This window comes from Mesocricetus auratus, unplaced genomic scaffold, assembly GCF_017639785.1.
Source record: "Mesocricetus auratus isolate SY011 unplaced genomic scaffold, BCM_Maur_2.0 Super-Scaffold_100676, whole genome shotgun sequence".
NCBI classification, from domain to species: Eukaryota; Metazoa; Chordata; class Mammalia; order Rodentia; family Cricetidae; genus Mesocricetus; species Mesocricetus auratus.
Window position 1 is genome coordinate 142,415,050 of NW_024429266.1, and position 20,906 is coordinate 142,435,955.

At 37.9% G+C, this 20,906-nt stretch overlaps 1 long non-coding RNA gene across 2 annotated transcripts in view; it reads right to left on the reverse strand.

Annotated features, from left to right (window-relative positions):
- Nucleotides 1-20,906, reverse strand: part of LOC121137275 — a 46,754-nt gene that overhangs the window by 3,567 nt on the left and 22,281 nt on the right. The window contains exons 3-4 of one of the 2 annotated variants that reach the window (XR_005874528.1): nt 11,871-11,935; nt 5,160-5,251 (exon numbers count right to left, since the gene is read on the reverse strand). This is a non-coding gene — a long non-coding RNA (uncharacterized LOC121137275). Of the gene's footprint in view, nt 1-5,159; nt 5,252-11,870; nt 11,936-20,906 lie in introns of those variants that run through there. The other variant, XR_005874529.1, reaches the window with a different exon arrangement.

Here is a 20,906-nt window from a genome sequence, read left to right on the forward strand (position 1 = left end):
TTAGATTTGCATTTCCCTGATGGCTAAGGATGTTGAGCACTTTCTTAAGTGTCTCTCAGCCATTTTCGTCTCCTCTATTGAGAATTCTCCATTTAGTTCTGTAGCCCACTTTTTAATTGGATCCTTTGGTGTTTTGGAGACTTGCTTCTTGAGTTTTGGTAAATTTTGGAGATCAGCCCTCTGTCAAATGGGGGGTTAGTGAATATCTTTTCCCATTCTGTGGGCTGCCTTTTGTCTTATTGACTGCGTCCTTTGCCTTATAGTAGCTTGTCAGTTTCAGGGGGTCCCACTTATTAATTGTCAATCTCAGTGTCTGTGCTACTGGCATTATGTTCAGGAAGCAGTCTCCTGTACCAATTAATTCAAGTGTATCTTCCACTTTCTTTTCTAAGAGATTCAGTGTGGCTGGATTTATGTTGAGGTCTTTGATCCATTTGGACTTAAATTTTTTGCATGGTGATAGACTGTCTTCTACATGTCAGCATCCAGTTACGTCAGCACCACTTTTGAAGATGATTTCTTTTTTCTATTGTATAATTTTAGCTTCTTTGTCAAAGATCAAGTGTTCATAGCCTGGTGCAAACCTGCTGCCTTTGCTTCTCCAATTCTGGGGTTGCAGGTGTGTACCACTGCTGCAGGCTTATCTCTGTCTTGATCAACTCTACTCTTTTTTATCAATAACATCCTGTTTTCAGAGAGACAGTCTGTGCAGTTTTCAGTGTGTAAAGAATAACTAGTTCTAGACTTTTGGATGTGAATAAATAATCCAGGGTAAACTTAGATACCAGGGAAGTAAAAAGAGACCACAATGAAGAAGGACAGACAGGCTGTCTAGAGAGAGGTAGCATAGTTTATAGTGGCAGTGAATGAGGAAATGGGAAACTGGTAGAGAAGACTTGGCTGGGGATGGGGAGAGAAGGAAAACACGGGAAGAAGAAAGGATGGGGGAATTAAACAATACTGATACTGATTCTTAATGAAGCCATAGGGGATTATAATACTTTATGTATAATGAAAATTATATATGATTCATTATATTTATATATTTTATATTTATGTGGAAGTATAATAGTCTAATTAAAGTTTAGTCTCTTATGGTGACAATGCTCCCTTTAAACTATAGATTATCAAATAAAATTACAATGCCAGACATGGGAAACATCCTTCTGAATTGCTAGTCAAGACAGTCTATGAGACCTTTCCCTCAAACAATACACATTACTCTTATTGCTGTTGCCCTTGATTGCACTCCAGAAACAAAAGGTAGGGCCTTCTTTCAGATGATACAATACATTTTAGACACAAGACTTTAGGGAATTCATCTGGGTCTAATCTAGAAGCCTACCTACTTAAGAATAGCTCTGAGATATTAGGAAAAAAGAGAGATGACTTTGGGAATAAATGTCTATGTCAGAAATACTTGAAAAGGATGTGTGTATGTGTATGTGTGTGTGTATTTTTGTGTGTATGTGATTCTGAGTATTCAAAATAGGCTTTCATAAATGCTAAGAAAACATTCTGCCATTGGGCCTCATCATTAACCCAACAGAACTATTATAAATTCTCAGAAATTTTTAAGTCTCCTCCAATGCTGTAATTAATTAAAATAGCCGGTTGCTATTCACATGAAGTAATATTTACATAGACAATACTTTAGAGAGAGCATCAAATTGACATGTTTACATCTTAGAAATCTACAGAAATTTAGTCTACCCACAAGTAATTGAGAAACAAATCCTCTACTTTGATCTGCAATATGCTTCTTTCAAAGTCTATATTTAGACTTTGTATACTATAAAATCAAAATAAACTTTCACTTGGAGATAAGAGAAAAATTTCTGTAATGACATTCCTGAACAATCATAAACTTTCACTTGGAGATAAGAGAAAAATTTCTGTAATGACATTCCTGAACAATCATTAACATTATACAAAATGATCCCATGTATTTTTGCTAAATATCCCATTTATTTAGTGTAAGGTAATGATATTACCTTTCTGATTTTTTTCTTAGGGACTAACACTATGATATTTGGCATTGTGATCATTTTGCATGCATTTACTTTTATAAATGTATAAATGTGTTAGTCTTGCTTAGCTCTTTTCATGTTTTATGACATTATTTCATTGTATTTACCTTCAATATCATGGATGAAGTTTTCAACAGAGAAGTATCAATAGTTAAGAATGCTTGCTTCCTCTCCTCACATAGCATCTATATACAGTGAGACGTCATGAGATCTCCCCCACCCCCTCCATCTCATAAAGTTATAGCTTGATTTTGTGCAAGTAATTGCAGTTGGTTTGTTCTGGTCATTCCTGAATTCAGGCTCTTACAAACATTCTGTTTCTTCTTCTTCTCCTTTTCCTTCTCCTTCTCCTTCCTCTTCCTCTTCCTCTTCCTCCTCTTCCTCTTTCTCTTCCTCCTCCTCCTTCTCTTCTTCTTCTTCTTCTTCTTCTTCTTCTTCTTCTTCTTCTTCTTCTTCTTCTTCTTCTTCTTCTTCTTCTTCTTCTTCTTCTTCTTCTTCTTCCCTTATCCTCAAGTCTTAAAGTGTGGGTGATATAATGTTCATGCCCCAATTGTGGCTGAGAACTCCACAGTCACTTATCTTCTATACCCTAATATATGATGAGTTTAAGTGTTAACCACTATCAACTGCATAAGAAAATTTCTCGGATGAGACCTGAGAGCTGCAATAATTTATGGGTATATAGAGACGAACTTAGAAGGCAGTTTATGTTCATTTTAGAGATTAATAGTAGTAAATTCGCCGGGTGGTGGTGGCACACTTCTTTAATCCCAGCACTTGGGAGTCAGAGGCAGGCAGATCGCTGTGAGTTCGAGGCCAGGCTGGACCAACAGCCTCCAAAACAATACAGAGATATCCTGACTCATAAAACCAAAAATAATAGTAGTAAATTCACTTCTGGAGCCAGTGAGCACCAAAACCATGGGTTGTTGTACAGATTAACAATAACAGATATGAGTTTCCTCATGTGAAGCAGGACTTAAATCCAACCAGAAAGTGGTTGGTTATCCCCATAATATCTGTGCCATTATTGCCACCAAAGACATACTTTGCCATGCTTGTCATTGTGGCAATTTACAGGATTTCCAGCTGGATAAGACAGTGAATGACATCCCCATTAGGAGACTAAATATCACTTTCTGGTCCTATGCAAGTTGGACAGCAGAAATGAAAGCTGTTTGTTAGAACCCACTATCTTTTGTGTGTGTGTGTGTGTGTGTGTGTGTGTGTGTGTGTGTGTGTGTGTGTGTGTGTATCCTTGTCCAAAGTATGGGTTGTATGCAACAATAGCCTCTTACCCTCAAGTTCTGGTGGGCAACCAAGAACAATGTTAAGGATACCATGCTCTAATGGATGGCTCCAGGCTTAGGGGCACATGTTCTCATTCATTGTCTTCAGAAATTAGATGAAGCAACTCCACTGAAGAAAATGTCCTTTTGATTTTCACACAGAAGATAAGAGCACATGTTAGTTCTAAGGTACTTGATGCAAAAGCCAAACAGGAAAGATTTATGCATGCTTCTGATCTCTCTAATCTCCAGGAAGTGTACTTAATTAAATTAGTTAGAGTCCCATATCTTATTATCTTACTCAATTGTATGTGTGCAGAGCACAGATGCTATAGTTTAAAAATAATGGGGACAGATACATGTTGGGAAAATAAATTCAATTAACTAATAAATTTGAGAAAGTGCTACCTGAAAAATGGCAAACTGGTTGAGGTAAGCATAAGGGAAAAGAGTTTTGATCCTATTCTGTATAAGCAGTGTAGAATTATTCTATTTCAGAATAAATCTGAAAATATCCTATTGACTGATGGTGCTACAGCTATTACACTGTCTCAGAAAAATAGACAATAAAATCTTAGGAGTTGCAGCCTTACATGGTGAACTATCCTGGAGACTTTCTGGTATGAGAAGAGAGATATGGACAAGACAATTTATAGAAGAAAGAGTTGATTTGGGCTCATTGTTCCAGAGGCTTAGAGTCAGTTTAAATGGGGCAAAAGATAGCTATAGAAACACAGATAATGTATCTTGAACCACAAACATGAGCAGAGAGTAATTCATCATAGCAGTAGAGAAGTAAATAACATTGATGAGGATAAGAGACACAGGAGATTACTGCAGGTTAACAGGCCAGTTAGCCTGGTATGCATAGAGTGGAATAAGAGACATTATGTCAAACAAGGTGAAAGGTGAGTTCAGACATTATTAGTTATTGTCTGATTTACAGACACGGTGAATAAAAACCTTACTAAAGAATGACATGAAGACAAAATATTCCATACAGTTGTGTAATATTTATGTTTTAAGCTACTTATTCATGTGTGTAATCACCTTTTCATGTCTAGAAAATAATTTCTCTACAGAACTATCTCATACCCATAGAATCTTTTCATTCTTCTTTTACAAAGAATTCCTAAGCTGTGAGGAAAGGAGGTCTCTTATTCTCTGTACATAATATTTGTGCTTCTTGTATCAAAAAGCATCTACAAAAGGGAATGAATTGTTATTTTGAAAAAATCAAACTATAAAAATGCCACTATTGCCTTCACAGCTGGTGCTCTTCTCAGAAAGTCAACTACTGTGACAACATGTTCAAGGGTATTCCCCATTTTCTCTCCTATTACATTCAGTGTATCTAGTTTTATATTGAGGCCTTTGATTCCCTTAGACTGTAGTTTTATGCAAGATGATATATATGGAAATGTTTGCATTCTTCTACAGATGCAGATATCCATTTTTGACCTGCACCACTTGTTGAATAAACTGTCCTTTTTCAAGTGTGTATCAAAATCAGGTATCCATTTGTGTTTGGGTTTATAGGTGTCTTCAGTTTGCTTCAAGGTAATTGTTTGTATGCCAATACTATGCAGTATTCATTACGATAGCTCTGTAGTACAACCTGAAAACAGAGAAGCAGCTCTGTAGGGCTAGTTATGTCTCTCCAGCAGTTCTTTTATTGTTCAGGATTGTTTTGACTACACTGTGTTTTTTGTTTCTCCATATGAAGTTGAGAATTGTCCTTTTAAGGTCTGTCAAGAACACTCTGAAAGTTTGATGGGGATTGCATTGAATCTGTAGTTTGCTTGTGGTCAGACGACCATTTTTACTATGTTAACCCCACAGATAAATGAGCATGGGAGATCCTCCTGTCTTCTGATATCTTCTTCAATTTCTTTCTTCAAATCATTTGAGGTTTTCCAATGGACCAAGTTCCTGGAGTACAATTAAAGTGAAGGAGGAGTGAAAATATGAACAAAAGAGTCAAGATCATGATAGGGAAATCCACAGAATCAGCTGACCCAAGCTGTCAAGAGGTCACTGACTAAAGTCTGACAAACTGCATAAGACCTAATATAGGTGACAATGGTGTGACTAGGACAATATATGAGGCCACTGGCAGTGAATCCAAGATCTAAATCTAATACACAAACTGACTTAGTGGAGCCCATTCCATATGAATAGATACCTTGCCCAGACTATCACAGGGGTATGGGGGTGGAGAGGTGCCTTGGTCCTGCCTCAACTAGATGATGGGACAGACTTAGTAGACTTCCTAGGGGAGGAAGAAGGAGTAAGGGGAGGGGGAGAAGAGGATTGGAATGTAAAAAATAATTTAATAAAAATTGTCTTAAATAATAAAAATATTATAAAAGAAAAATGCCTCTATTATGGAAGTTCAATATTAATTTATGAATGGACAAAGATACATTTTTATAAGTGGAATGTGTCCTCAATATATATTCATGCTATTGAACAGTAATGCCCTGAATTTCTCCTTTAATCCTTGGCTAACACCAAACACTTTTCAATCTCCACAGTCTATATTCCCAGTAACTGCTCTATCTAAGCATCCTATTCCTATCTTTTACATTATATCTTTCAATAGTTCAATAGTTACTTGTCCTAACTTTCTTTCTAATGCTCTAACAAAACATGCTGTGGAAGTGAGATTTTATTTCAGTTTATAGCTTGTAGTCTATCATTGACGATTTTTAAGACAGTAACCTTGACCCTGGGATCATGTTTAGCTACCTTGATTTTATAGTCCAAACCAAACTGCCTATAAATGGTCTATCCAAAGTGGGCTGGACCTCCCACATCAATTAGCAATTCATAAAATACCCCACAGATATACCTATAGGACAATGTAATGTAGGCAATTCCTCAATTGAGTCTCCCTCTTCCAAGGTGTGTCAAGTTGACAATAAAACTAACCAGGGAATATATCATTAGAATATAAACGCCTATAATGTTTAGTACAACATGTAACAGAGAGTTGTAGCCTTGCAGATAAGGATATATCAGATAACCTGGGTGTGTAGTCAAGTGGATCATCTAATTTAGTGTTGTGTTCTCCATGATGCTCATACAAAATGAAATAACCTATTGAGACATCTTTCAGAATATGCCTCCATCCTCCAATATTAAGCAATGTATTACCATACTATAAATATGTAGGACAGATTGTAGGACATTTCAGCATACTTTAAAGTGAAATGAATGTTTTCCACACTACAAGGGTTAGTTTTAATTGTCATTGTGACACACTGTAGAATCACCTAGAAATAATCTTAGTGAGATTGTCTATATCAGACAGTCCTATGGGCATTTCTTTGAAAGATTATCTTAATTGCTCTAATGGAGGTGGGAGTACAATGCCCACTGTGGGCAATAGATCCCCTGGGTTTGGATTCTGGACTGTATAAAGGTAGAAGAAACAAGCTGAGCAACGATCATGAATGCATTTTATTTCTCTCTGCTCTTGACTGTGGATGTAATGTAACTAACTGCTTCTGACTTCCAGTTCTGCCTTCTGCCTGGACTACCATGCACTGATTAACTATATGACCTATATCTAGTACACACTATATTTCCTCTACCTGGACTTCTATGCACTAATGAACTATATGACAAATATCTGTGAGTTTATTGCACACTTTATTCCCTAAGGTGCTTTTGTTTGGTTTGGTTTTTCTCAAGACACGGTTACTCTGCATAGCTCTGGTGTCCTGGAACTCACTCTAGACAGGCTGGATTCAAACTCACAAAAAGCTGCATGCTTCTGTTTCCCAAGTGTTGGGCGGGCATTCAACACCACCACCACCACCTGGCTCCTTTTTGTCAGGCTTTTTTTTTATCACAGCAACAGGAAAGAAACTAGAATATCTCCCAGTTTGCTTCAGAGTTATTAATTTCCTGGCCATCCAAAGGGTGTATTTGATGGGACAGACACAGATATTACAGGATCCTTTCCACTCAGGTGACACTAGACACAAGTTTCTCTCTTTGTGTTCAGGTCAGAGTCCCTCTTGATATTACATGAATGTGTGTGAGAATGAGGGTTTTTGTTATTTGTACATTTTGTGCTTTTATTCGCTCAGCTTATTCCCTTTCATTGTAACTCTTCATCAGGATTAACACTAATAACCACATGACAAAGTATATACTAGGCCACTGTAAAGAGAAGCTTTATCCTTGAGAGAAGCCTTCCCACCAGCCTGGTTCTAGAGCCGCATCAGTCCCAAATAAACACACAGGAGGCTATATTAATTATGAAGCTGTTGGCCTTGTTTGCTTCTTACTGGCTAGCTCTGACTTAAGTAATTACCCCGTAATTGTTAATCTAAGTATATCTCTTACCGGAGAAGTTTCCGGGCTTCCTACCCCATGGCGTCACATCTTGACTCTCGTGTTTCTCCTTCCCAGAGTCCTCTTGGACTCCTAGTCCCACCTATCTTGGTTCTCTATAGTAGGCCAACAGTGCTTTATTGACATAATCACGGAACTTCCCCCATCAGGCCACTTTGTGTTTTCCTAACCCAATGGCATTAAATTAAAACTTCTCATGTTAGCCTCAGGCAGACTCTTCAAATGAGGCCAAAAAGCAGCTGCATTCCTCACTGAAATATCACAAGAATGATCTATAGATCACATTCTTCTCCTCTGAAACATCGTGAGCCATCCCCCCACAGTTCATAAAATCATATTCACCACCACTGTCTTCCATGCTCCTACTGGTATGGTCTGTTAAGCAGCACTTAGAGCCACTGCTTTCCTAGCCTAAGAACCAAAGTCCAAATTCCTCCAAACAAAAACATGGTCAGGCCCATCACAGAAATACCCCAGGCCCTAGTACCAAGTTCTGTCTTAGTTAGGGTTTCTATTATTGTGAAGAGATGCCATGATCTTGACAACTCTTATTAAGGAAAACATTTAGTTAAGGTGGTGGCTGACAGTTTCATAGGTTCAATCTGTTATCATCACGGTGGGACATAGTGCTTTGAAGGCAGACATGATACTGGAGACATACTTCAGAATTCTACATGCTGGAGAAACCCACAGAAACAGCTGACCTGAGCAAATGGGAGCTCACAGATTCCAGTCTGACTGCTGGAGAACCAGCATAAGACTGAATTAGGCCCCCTAAATGTGGGTATCAGATGGGGGACTTGGGCAGTCTATTGGGCCACTGACAGTGGAACCAGTATTTATCCCTAGTGCATGAATGGGCTTTGGGAGCCCATTACCTATGGAGGGCTACTCTCTCAGCCTAGATACATGGGGAAGGGCCTACGTCCTGCCTCAAATGATGTGACAGACTTTGATGACCCCCATGGGAGGTCTCTCTCTCTCTCTCTGAGGAGTGGATGGGTAGAGGGATGGGGGAGGAATGAGGGGAATTTTAGGGAATAGGAGGATGGGATGGAAAGGAAACTTGAATTGGTATGTAAAATAATATTATTTTAATTTAAATAAAAAGAAGAAAATATAAAATTGGAAAAGCACCTGTTCAATTGACTAAATAAGTTATAGAACATCAGAACATAGAAGTCCTCAGACATGTTGTCAATGTCACTTCAGTCCCATTCCCATCTCATTTATTAACAGTCCTACAGATGATTAAAAATTGGAAACAGTAGCAGATTTATTTTACTGTAACTTCTAAAATCAGGAATCAAATAAAGAAAATGGATGATAATTGTGAGTAAAAGTTTTTTATACTAGTAACATATGGTGATTTAGCTTCTTTTCTTAGTCCTTATCCCATCCTGTTAAAAAAAAGTTAGGTAGTCTATCTGGAGTCTGTATTTTCTTCCTTATTTAAGTTATTTTATTACTTTTTTAGGTGTGTGTGATAAGAAAGAAGAAACTATGAGCTCTCCCAGAGCTAGAGTTACAGTTGGTTGTGAGCTGTCCAATGTGAACGCTAGGAATGGAACTGGGGTCTTCAAACAACAGAAGGATCTGTTTGCTCATAGGCTCCATCAGTCAAAATCCTACTGACAGGACTCTTTCCTCAAGCAAGCTTTCAATATTTCCTTAACAAAGTTATCACATTCCAAATCTTACCTGCCTGAAATTATGACTATATGTTATATATGTTATATTTTGCTCTTTGGGTAACAAATCAATTTGCACATTTCCTATAGAATATTTGCAAACATTATGCAACAGATTTTCAGGCAAATATATGTCTGTCTCATATATGTTCCAAACACATAATTTATAATACATATGGTAAATGCATATATAAATATGTATATATATTTTTATATATGTAAATGAGCACACACACACACACATCTCATTTCTCTCCAGTATCTTCAACAAATGACATCTCCACGTGGTCTATGGGCTTGTGAGGACCTTGGGCTCACGGAAGAAATCCTGCAATGTTCATCTTGTTAGAATTGGATCCCTCATTAACTCAGGGTATTAAATGAAACACTTGAGTTAGTTACCAAATCAACAAAGAAGGAGCTGAGTGTCTGTACGATTAGGGAATTTATCATTTTGTCCTTAGATTAATTACATGGTTCATTATACCAGAATGTGTGCTCAATTTCAAAAACTATTTTTCCTCAGAATCTGATTCTTGCATTATGATTTCATGTTCCTTCTTTTAAAAAATGAACAGAACTGTGTGTGAGAGAGAGACAGAGACAGAGAGATTTATAGCAAAAAGTTAAATAGATAATATTATGAGAGAAAACCTTTGCCGAATAAAGCAAAAATAAATAAATAAATAAAATAAAAATGTTGACTACACAACCACTGCGGGTTTTGCTGAATAGTAATTTTCTGAAGTTATTTTTTGAGTACCACAGTCCAGTGCTACACATAACATATTATCCAAAAAAACTTATGACACAGAAAATATAGTAGAAATTTTTTCTGCTGTAGATATAGATAGAAATATGTTCTAACATAACTACCATGTTAGTGGAAAAGCACTCAAGAAAATTTGCAAATAATAAGTGCTTGCCTATAAACAATTTTATTTTGAATAACCCCTCATTATAAAACTCCTGCTTTAAGCTGACAGTTTGATTTCATTTGTTTAAACACATTTTCTCTCAATAATGGAAATGGATTTGGCAAAAGAAATCAGAGTGTTGGTATTACCGAATTGAGGGTTTTCTGAACGAAATTTGCTGAGACCAGATTGAAGAATATAATGAACATCAAAGAAAGCAGATTTTCTGGGAGATTTGTGGGTGGAGTTTCAGCAAGACTCCTCTTAAGTTTGTAACTAAACTTAGAATGTGAGGCATTTGGAGAGTTGGGCATGCAAGTCTGGCATCCCAAAAGTACACACAACTTAATACACTGAAAGCAGCTGTAGGAGAATAGTCACTATTATTTGTGCAGACACAGTGATATTGCATGTGCTTTACAGTACCCCATACATCCTGCTCCCTCCTAACAGAGCCTTTGCATTCTGCTCAGAAAGTCCCCTTATTTATCACTCATGTGTCACCCTGCCTCTCTCCAGTCAGTGGGTTGCTGGAACACTTATTAAACTGTTTCTATTTTCTCATTTGCTTTAGTAGATGGAGTATAGGCTTAGGTAACATTTATTTATTTATAAACAATCTTATTTCACATATCCATTCCAGTTCCCTCTCCCTCCCATTCTCCGAGTCCCCCATTTAACAACCCATCAACTCACCAGGGAGTGTGAGACCTTCCATGGGGGATCATCAAAGTTTGTCATATCACTTGGAGGAGGGCCTGGCCTTCCCCCATGTATCTAGGCTGAGAGAGTAGCCCTCCATGGGGAATGGTCTCCCAAATTCCATTTGTGCACTAGAGATAAATACTGGTTCTACTGTCAGAGGTCCCATGGACTACCCATGTCTCATAACTGACACCCATATTCAGAAGGTGGATCAGTTCAATGCTAGTTCCCTAGCTTTAGGTCTCAGGTCCCTGTGCTCCCAGTTAGTCAGGTCAGTTGTTTCTGTGGGTTTCTCCAGCATGGTCTTGATCCCTTTGCTCATCACTCCTCCCTCTCTACAGCAGGATTACAGGAGTTCAGCTCAGTGTTTAGCTGTGGATGTCTGCTTTTGTTTCCATCAGCTATTAGATGAAGGCTCTAGACATTTAAGTTAGTCATCAATCTCATTATAGGGGGAGGGCATTTAAGGTAGCCTCTCTACTATTTCTTAGATTCTTAGTTGGAGGTCATCATTGTAAATCTCTGAATACTTCCCTAGAGCCAGATTTTTCTTTAAGCCTATAGTGGTTCCCTCTATTAAGGTATCTCTTTTCTTGCTCTCCTCTATTCTTACCCCATCTTAGTCTTCCTGATCCCTCATGTTTTCCCCTCCTGTCCTCTTCTCCCCTTCCCTACCTTCTCCCCTTCTCCTCCCTCACTACATCCTCCCCTGCATTGCTCCCAATTTGCTCAGGAACTCTTGTCCCTTTCCCCTTCTCAAGTTAACCATGTATATCTCCCTTAGCGTCCTCCTTATTTCCAAGCTACTCTGGAGATGTGGAAATTATCCTTTGCTCTATGTCTAATATCCATATATGAGTGAGTATATACCTTGCTTGTCTTTGGTGCCCGGTTTATCTCACTTGGGTTGGTTTCTTCTAGTTCTATCCATTTGCCTGCAAAATTCAAGATTTCATTGATTTTTAGTTCTTAGAAGGCATCTTCATTCTTTGTTTGTTTATTTGAATGCCTTTATACTTTACTGACCAACTATGGAATCCTGTGTAGAAATAAATTTCTTATAAAATATGATGTTTAATTTTTCAGGTTTTTAGAACACAATATATACTGCTGGTCACAAAGAGAAGACTGATGTCTGTCTGGTCCAAACTATTAAAGCAAACGTTTGACTTCCTCGGATCATCCACAATTTTTTATCTGTTTGAAATACTTTTCCCTTCATCCTTATGATCACCATGACAACCCCTACTGTTTGTATCTTTCATTCATTATGTTAAGCATTCATTGTCCCCATTCATCTTAGAATGTATCCTCTGCTCCAGGAAATTTCTTCTATTTTAGTTTTCATAATTTCCGTTCTCACAGCTACCACTATTAATGTCTTTGTGTACTTCATTATTGTCAGGTTAGGCCTCCTGAATGGATTTTTGCTTTGTGCCTTCTATTGTTCTCTGCTCTTCATGTATGCTATAATCACAAAAATAATGCTCTCAAATTTGCCTTCTGAATATCCTTTTGAATATTTATTTCCCACTATGATTTTAATTTCCAAGAGGTCTTTATTATTCTTTCACTGTCCCATCTCTTTTTGACTCAATGAAGATAGTAATTAAGATATATTCATGTTAATTTTAAATATCTTTTCAGTGACTTGACTTTTTGTCTACAATCCTGAGGACTACATTTTTGGCTTTTTAAATCTTATCCTTTTTGTTTGCCTGTTTCTATGAACTATCCAGTGATTATTGAGTACAGACTGATATTTAACATTGAATTTTAATGAATATTTAAATTTTATCACATAAATAAGTTATTTCATTGAAAAGACTTTTTAAAATAGTGTATAAGAGTTCAACATGAAAAGCAACTCATGAGGGGAAAGAAAATATCTCTTTTGCAAGGAGCAAGGAGTTTGGTTTTGAAGTTGTTGAGGCTGTTAATCATGCCTGAAATCCATGAAGGGGCCATTGGGAGGGCAAGAAAGATTGAAAGTAGGAAATGAAGGTACAGTCTATTCATGAAATTTGTTTTTCTTTCTCGGGGGAACCTCAGATCTATGTTTTTAAGTCTTTAAACTAAATGAAACAGTCCCACTCAAACTGTCAGGAAGAATCTCTTTCCCTCCAAGTCTACAAACTAGTTAAAATAATCCCATCTGCAAATGGTTCACAGCAGTTCTGAGTTGTGGTTGAGGGTCTTGACAGAATAACATAGCACAGTGGAATCAATGCATGAGGGCTATCACCATCATGCAGGTCTCCATCTTTTCTACTGCAGGAGCACAAAGGTTAGATACACAAATCCATACATGGTCCAGATCTCAGGATCAGGAGGCAGTTCCCCGATGCTTAGATGCTCAGGTTCTACTTCTCATCGCTGCCTGTGTTCAGCAGCTTCTCTGGAATCTGCCTGCCACAGACTGATGCTCAGATGAACAGGAGGAGGAAAATGGACTTCTTTCCTATCTTCATAACTCCATTATACTTATAGTAAGAAATTATTGCTTTTCTGAAACAAAAGTTATTTTAATTATAATGTGATTAAGGGATCCTAATTAAATTCAAGTATTCATCTGGAACTTCAAGAAATGAGAACAAATATGATGAAAGCCAATAACTTTTAAAAAATGAGAAAGACTTACAAGCTCCACCACAATAATGTATCAAGCAATTAGAACACGTTTTTCTAGAAACCCTGCCTTCTCACTGGAGTCCACAAAACTACCAAGTCAGACTGTAGATCTGACACCCGCACTTCAATCTCCCATCTGTCTCTTTCTCTCTTCATAGGCGTGTCAATCACTCAAAGTTTCTGCCTGAAAGTCAGTGATGACCAACTGTCATCCCCTTCAAGGCTGAGGTCCCTAACAGGTTGGAGGTGGATTGGGCAGAGGTGGGGTCAGGGGGAACTGTAATTGCTATGTAAAATTAATACAATAAAATATTAAAAAAGAGTAACTGAGGTATTTGATTTCCAGCCTTTACAGTATCATTTTCAGACCCCCCAGAGGCATCAAAAATTCTCCTAAAACTGGAGTCCCTGAGATTCCAGGAATAACTGAGCCCCACAGACTCTCAGGACACAGCTATCCAAATGAGGGTACTACCTGGAGCAGCAGATCGTTGTGTGAGAAACACTTTGATTGACCTCAAGTGATGACAATGCCAACATCTTCTCTGTCACCTTTGCAGAATCAGAATGTGACACTGATCAACTCCTTTGTCATACCCAGCTTCTGCCTGCACCATAATTCTTCCTCTATTTAAATGTAAAGTTGATGTCAGCACCCCCAAAAAGTACATTTGAGGTTACTGGACCCCCAGATCTATTTGTGCATATGTGTGTGTTACAATAGTGTTTAAAATAGAAGTGATCATGAACTTGTGGTGGGAGGACATATAGGTATCTGGAGAAGGGGTGGGTTTAATGTCAATACAGTACTCATACAGAAAATTCCAAAGCCAACTGTTAAATTTATACAAAACATTCTAGAGTTCCCATATGAGAGAAAAACATATTTTCCTTCTCATTCTGACTTTTTTGTTAATGTAATGATTGTTAGTTGCATCTATGTTCCTGAAAAATGACATATTTCATTTTTTTATTGTTTAATGAAACCATGTTATTTATAAGTGAATTTTATTTGGTCCCAATGTCCTTAAATACATAATTCAGAATGTCTCTAATTTATGAAAAACTGCCTACAATAATATGTATTTGACACCACTTTACACACACACACACACACACACACACACACACACACAGAGCCTCCTGTATGTTAGATTCCTCACAGACCACTACAGTCTATAGGGAGCTTGGTCATCCCAAAGGGAAAACAAAGTTTTTTATAAAAATACAGAAACATGAAAGCCATTGCAACATGATTCTTTATAATAGCAAATCCTCTAAATAAAATGAACTGAATAAAGAAATTACATCTACATGAGTGGAAAAATTAATTGTGCTATAGGAGAAAAAAACTGAAGACCTGAATTAATGTGAGACTATCAGAGACTGTTTTTTACTTATAGGGTATTATGGTCACACTGGGAATTACATATACAAATAATTCTGGATTAGTTATGTTTTTGTTGCTATGATAACATGCCATGATCAAGGCAAGATAAGGAATGAAGGATTTATTTGGCTTATAGTTCTAGAGGGGGAGGCATGACACGAGGCAGGCATGCCCTGGTGGCAGAGGACATCCCTGATGGCCAGTGTAAAACACAGGAATGAAGGGGAAGCACGTAAAGGTGATGAACCCTTAAAGTCTGCCCTATTGACGAGCATGACCATGAAAGCAGTAGCTCCTGAAAGGTGTATAACATCTCTAACACAGCACTACCCACTGGAAAGCAAGTGTCTAACACCACAGATAAAATTTTCATTTGAATCACCATGAATTCATCAGCAAATATTGAGCAGCTGTTGTTCTCTGGTATTGTTAAAACACACACACACACACACACACAGACAGTATGGAAAAAAGTCATCTTATCTACAGCTTACTAAGAGATAACCAGTGTGATGGCTAGCTTTAATTATCAACTTGAAACCATCTATAATCCCCTGTCAAGAGGTTTCAATGAAAGATTTTTGCATTGGAATGGTCTATGGGTATATATGTGAGGGATTGTCTTAATTAAGCTAATTAATGTGGAAAGATGCAGACCCCTGTGGGAGGACACCATCACCTAAGCAGGGCATCTTGAACCGTCTAATAGTGGAGAAATCAAGCTGAGTGCAAGAAATTGAGGATGTATACATACATTGATCTCTATGCTTGAGTGTGTATAAGGCAGGCTATCTCAAATTCCTCCTGCATGGGACAATAATCATGAATTGTGAGCAATAATAAACTCTTTTACCCCTAAGTTGCATTTGGTCACAATATTTTATCATCGTTATGGAAATGAAACTAATAACTCTCATAAGAGAGCAAGATCTGTGATTTCATGGACTACAGGAGGACCAAATGTGCCCTGGTGGATTGGGGTTCAAAAAACTCTTTATGTTCATTGTGTTCTTATTCTGTTTATAATGAACTGTGTAGATAAATCAGGAAAGTGTGAGGTGGAGAATGGTGAGGCAAGGGTTTGGTAAAGGAGTCACCTGAGTGTAAAAAACAAGAGGAACTGCAAGTCTTGGATTGTCTTGGTTTATGTCATTTCAAAGCAGAGAATTCAGTCCAAAGTTTTTCTCAAGGATATATTTGAGACATCACTAGGAACCCATATTGTCTACTTTGAACTCCCCCTTGATGTTACAATCATTTATTTTGTTTCCCAATTACTAATAAATGTGCGGATTTCCTGAAAACTAGAGGATAATAGAAACACCGCCTTTGTATTTTCTTTCCCACTTTTGAGCTTTAATTTAGTTCCTTCCTGTTGAGAATGTTCAAGCTTGAGCCTGTGCTGACCTTTATCCACAATGCATAGCTGAACACTTGTTGGCTTGAAAATTGTCCTTTTATTTTTTTATTTTCATTTTAATTATATGTGTGCACATGTGTCTGTGTGCAGGCATGTGCATGTAAGAACAATTGCCAGGGAAAGCTAAAAGAAAATGATGAATCTCTGAGCCAGTTATGAGATGCTCAACATGGCCATTTGAAACCAAAACTGGACCCTTTCTCTTAAATAGAAGGGCACACTCTTAACTGCTGAGCCATATTTGCAGCCTCATATAGTTTCATTTATGAGCCACCCTTGTGCAATAGGTTCTTCTCATATCGTGATTTCCAGTGACAATTTTCATAATAGTATGTGCTCCTCTAAATGGAGAAATAAGCTCTGCCCATAATCATCACATAGGAAAAGAACATTTCCTTTCTTCTAATAGGGGCACAAATATTGATCAAATAAATAAATGTAAAAGGAGGTAATCAGACACTGTTTACATAAAACTAGTAAAATTGATGAATCGTGGCTTAAACAAATAAGTGTTTACTGCTATCACATGGAAATGAGCATGAACTGAGTGTGGGTCCAGCAGGATGCTGAAAGTCTCACAGGGCTGGGTTCTAATTCTTTCCTGTCTATAACCTTTTAAATCCATGGATGTTATTATACATGGGTGTCCTGTCTAGGATTGCTAAAGAATTTGCCACAGACCCACATATGATCCTATTCCAGTGATAGAGGTTGTATAGCCTCAAGAAGAAAATATTTTTCTACAAATGCAGAAAACAATATTATTCTGAACAGGATCCTATTGTCACTCCTGGCTGCAAAGGAGAACAAGAAAGTCATTATCACCCACTCACAGTGAATGGTAGGCGCTGGCTAGGAGGATAGTGGGAATGCCATCAAGGTCAGCCAGTAAACCTCATCTTCTACAGAGCTTCTGAGACAGGCTCACTTTTGTCAGCGTGGACATATGGTGCAATACACTAAGTATTCACAGCTGGGAAGAATTTTTTAGCTCTAATATCTATTTAATCAGTAACAAGTATTATGTCAAGCCCATCCTTGTACACTATCCATACCAATTTCATACATGGCCACTTGGATGTATCTGAAACTGGGAGTTACACAGTTGGGGAATCACATTGCAATGAAGTCTAGCAGAGGCTGGAGAAAGGGCTTAGTGGTTAAGAGTCTATACTTCTCTTGCAGTAGCTCTGGAATTTGATTCACATCATGTGTTTTGGGTAACTTCAAATTGTCTAAAACTCCCGATCCATTGAATCCAATGCTCTAATTTTGCCACTGTAGGCACCTCACTCACTGGTGCTCACATGTACACACACACACACACACACACACACACACACACACACTAATTATTTAAAAAGTAAAATAAAAAGGAGTCAAAACAGACAAACAAAACTAAAATAAATATAGTTCAAAGTACTAAATATCATCATGGGATTCCTACATGATTGTCATTAAATTTGATCATTTGTTTTTCATTAGGCTGAATAGCATTCATTTTCCATTCAGCACAGACAAATTTAGTTACTGGAAATGAGATAACAGCTGTAATTTAAATCATCTCATGGCTCACAATTCCGGGTCATAGGTTAGGAAAGAAGCAAATGAATCTAAACATTTTTAATATAATAAACTAATGATTTTACCTTTGTCACTAGACACACATGATGCCTTAATATTGGTGATGTCTATCTCCCCAAAATGTAATCTTACATAGAGTGTGTCTGTCATTCTAGAATTCAAGGTTAGAGAAATCATTAAGTAATTTGAGTGATTTTTACATATTATGCCAAGGGAATCCAATGTGATTTTATTTTTTGACATTGGAAGACCTGTGTCATTTAGCCTCCTTGTAACAAATGCAGTAATATAATAGTTTAAAATTACACTATTGAGTGACTCACTAATTTTATCTCTGTCATCATCCCTGTTCCTTAAAAATGAACTACTGACCAGACAAAGGTTAACTCTTGAATCCCAGGCATCAGCCTGGGAATCCAGCATGGGACTGATCAAGACCCCCTGAATCTGGGTGTCAGTGAGGAGGCCTAGGGAATCTATTGAGCCTTGGGCAGCAGATCAGTACCCATCCCAAGTATACACACGGACTTTGGACTCCCATAGAACAATGTGAGGTGCACTCTCACCCTGAACTCTTGGGGAAGGGTCTAGGCCCTGCCCTATATGAAATGACAGACTATGGACACCCCCATGGAGGGCCTCACCCTCCCTGGGGGAATGAGGGGATAACGGGGGGGTGGGGGGAGGGCAAGGGAGGAGGGGAGGGAATGGGAGAGGGACCTGGAACTGACTTGTGAAGCAACCTCGTTTCTTATCTAAATTTAAACTGGAAAATAAAATATAAAAAAATGAACTACTGGAAGAATTTTATATGATTATGAAATATGCTTACTGCCTACATAGTGTTAGGTTGCTAATGAGCAGCAACTATGCTTATGCAAGTGTGTGTGTGTGTGTGTGTGTGTGTGTGATATTATTGTTTTAAAAGACATACAGTAGAACTTGTAGCATCTATGGTTGCCCGCTCAAAATCAAGCTAGTTAACATTTTGTTATGGTTGGGGAGCAGGGAAACTAATGAGCGTTCACTTCTAATTGAGGAGCTATTTATCATTGATGGCTTCAATGGGTTTTGCTTTGGTAGATTGACGTTGCTCCTTAGATAACTTCATAACCATGAGTATGTGGGTAACAAAACTCTCAGCGAGACTTTTCGTTGTTTGTCTTCTAATTTTTAAGAGGACACGAAACTGGGAAAGATGTGGTAAAGAGAAGCTGAACTGAGAGGAGTTAAGAGGACAAGTGGGATGTGAATACGATCAAAATAAAATATTACATTAAAAATACAAGCATTAAGGAATGAAGAAATGGCTTAGCAGTTAAGAATCCTTGTTGCTCTTGAAAAAGACCTGGTTTCAGTTCCTGACACTCATGCTAGGCAGCCCATAACAGCCTTCAACTCCAGCTTCAGAGGAAGTGATGTCCTCTACTAGTATCGGCAAGTACCTGCTCTCTGACACACATAGACATAATTAAAAATGAAATAAAGTTCTCTGAAATTCAAATAGTTCATTATGAAAAAACACTGAAAATAAGGTCTCTAAGTTTGTGCATTTCTTATTTAATGTTTTTTTAAATAGAATGAATGGAAAAAGGGGGAGTGAGGAGAGCAGGAGGGGAAGGGTGAGGGGGGACTAGGATTGGAATGTAACAAATAAATTAATAAAAACATTTTTGTTGTACATTTAAAGAAATAGAATGAATATTAACATTTCGAAGGTCTGCCTTGGCTACTTCTCAAGTCCCATCCAACATTAAGCTACAGTAAGAGACAGTGGTTCAAAGAAAGGAAGGAGAGAGTGGGAGAGCGAAAGGGAGAAGGGGAGAAGGGAAGGAAGGAAGAAGGAAAGGTAACAGTAAGGTGTCCCCCCATAAGCACAGCAACTCATGAAGGTACAAGGATGTAGACTGCTAGAGATTCATAGCTGAGTATTTCTTGAGCTAAGTGCTCCTGAATATGTCTCACTTTGCCTATGGTACGTGCAGAAGTCAGAGCACAACTTTTAAGATTCAGTTCTTTCCTTCTAGCATATTTGTCCTAGGGAATGAAATTGAGTCATTGGGCTTGGCAGTGTCTTTACCTGTTGACCTTTTGAACAATACTGGTGTCTTAGTTAAGGTTTTCATTGCTGTGAAGAGACACCATGACCGCAGTCACTCTTATAAAGAAAACATTTAATTGGGGTGACTTGCTTACTGTTTCAGATATTCCATCTATTATAATCATGATGAGGAACATGGAAGAGTTCAGTAATGGTAGCTGAGAGTCCTATATCTTGCAGGGAACAGGAAGTTAATTGAGATATTGGGCAGTATCCTGAGCACAGGAAACATCAATGTTTGTCCCCATAGTGACACACCTCCTCCAACAAGGCCATACCTGCTCTAACAAAGCCACACCTCCTAATAGTGCCACTCCCTGTGAGATTATGGAGACCAATTACATTCATACTACCACAACTAGCAGCTGTAGAACTTTGAGATATTTGAAAATGGACTAAATGAATTTTGTATTGAAAGAAGGACAACAGTCTTTTGGAGTAAACAAAAGAATTATATAGCTCAGAAACATCTCTCAAAGGCTTATATGTTAAAAAATTGACTATCAGCTACTGCTGATATGTAGTAGTGCCTGAAGAGATGAGACAAAGTTGGAAGCACTTAGGTCATTGCAGAAATACCCTTTAAAGAGATAATAGTACTTGAGCTCCACCCTTTCTCTTCATCTCCCTTCTAGTGAGTGGTTGTATCTGCCATATATACTTCCTTCCTTACCATGCATCCTGACCACAGGCCTAAAGTCAGGAAGCCAAGGACTGTGAACTGAAGTCATGAACCCAAATAAACTTTTCTCCTTTGTACCTCGGGGATTTTTGTCACTA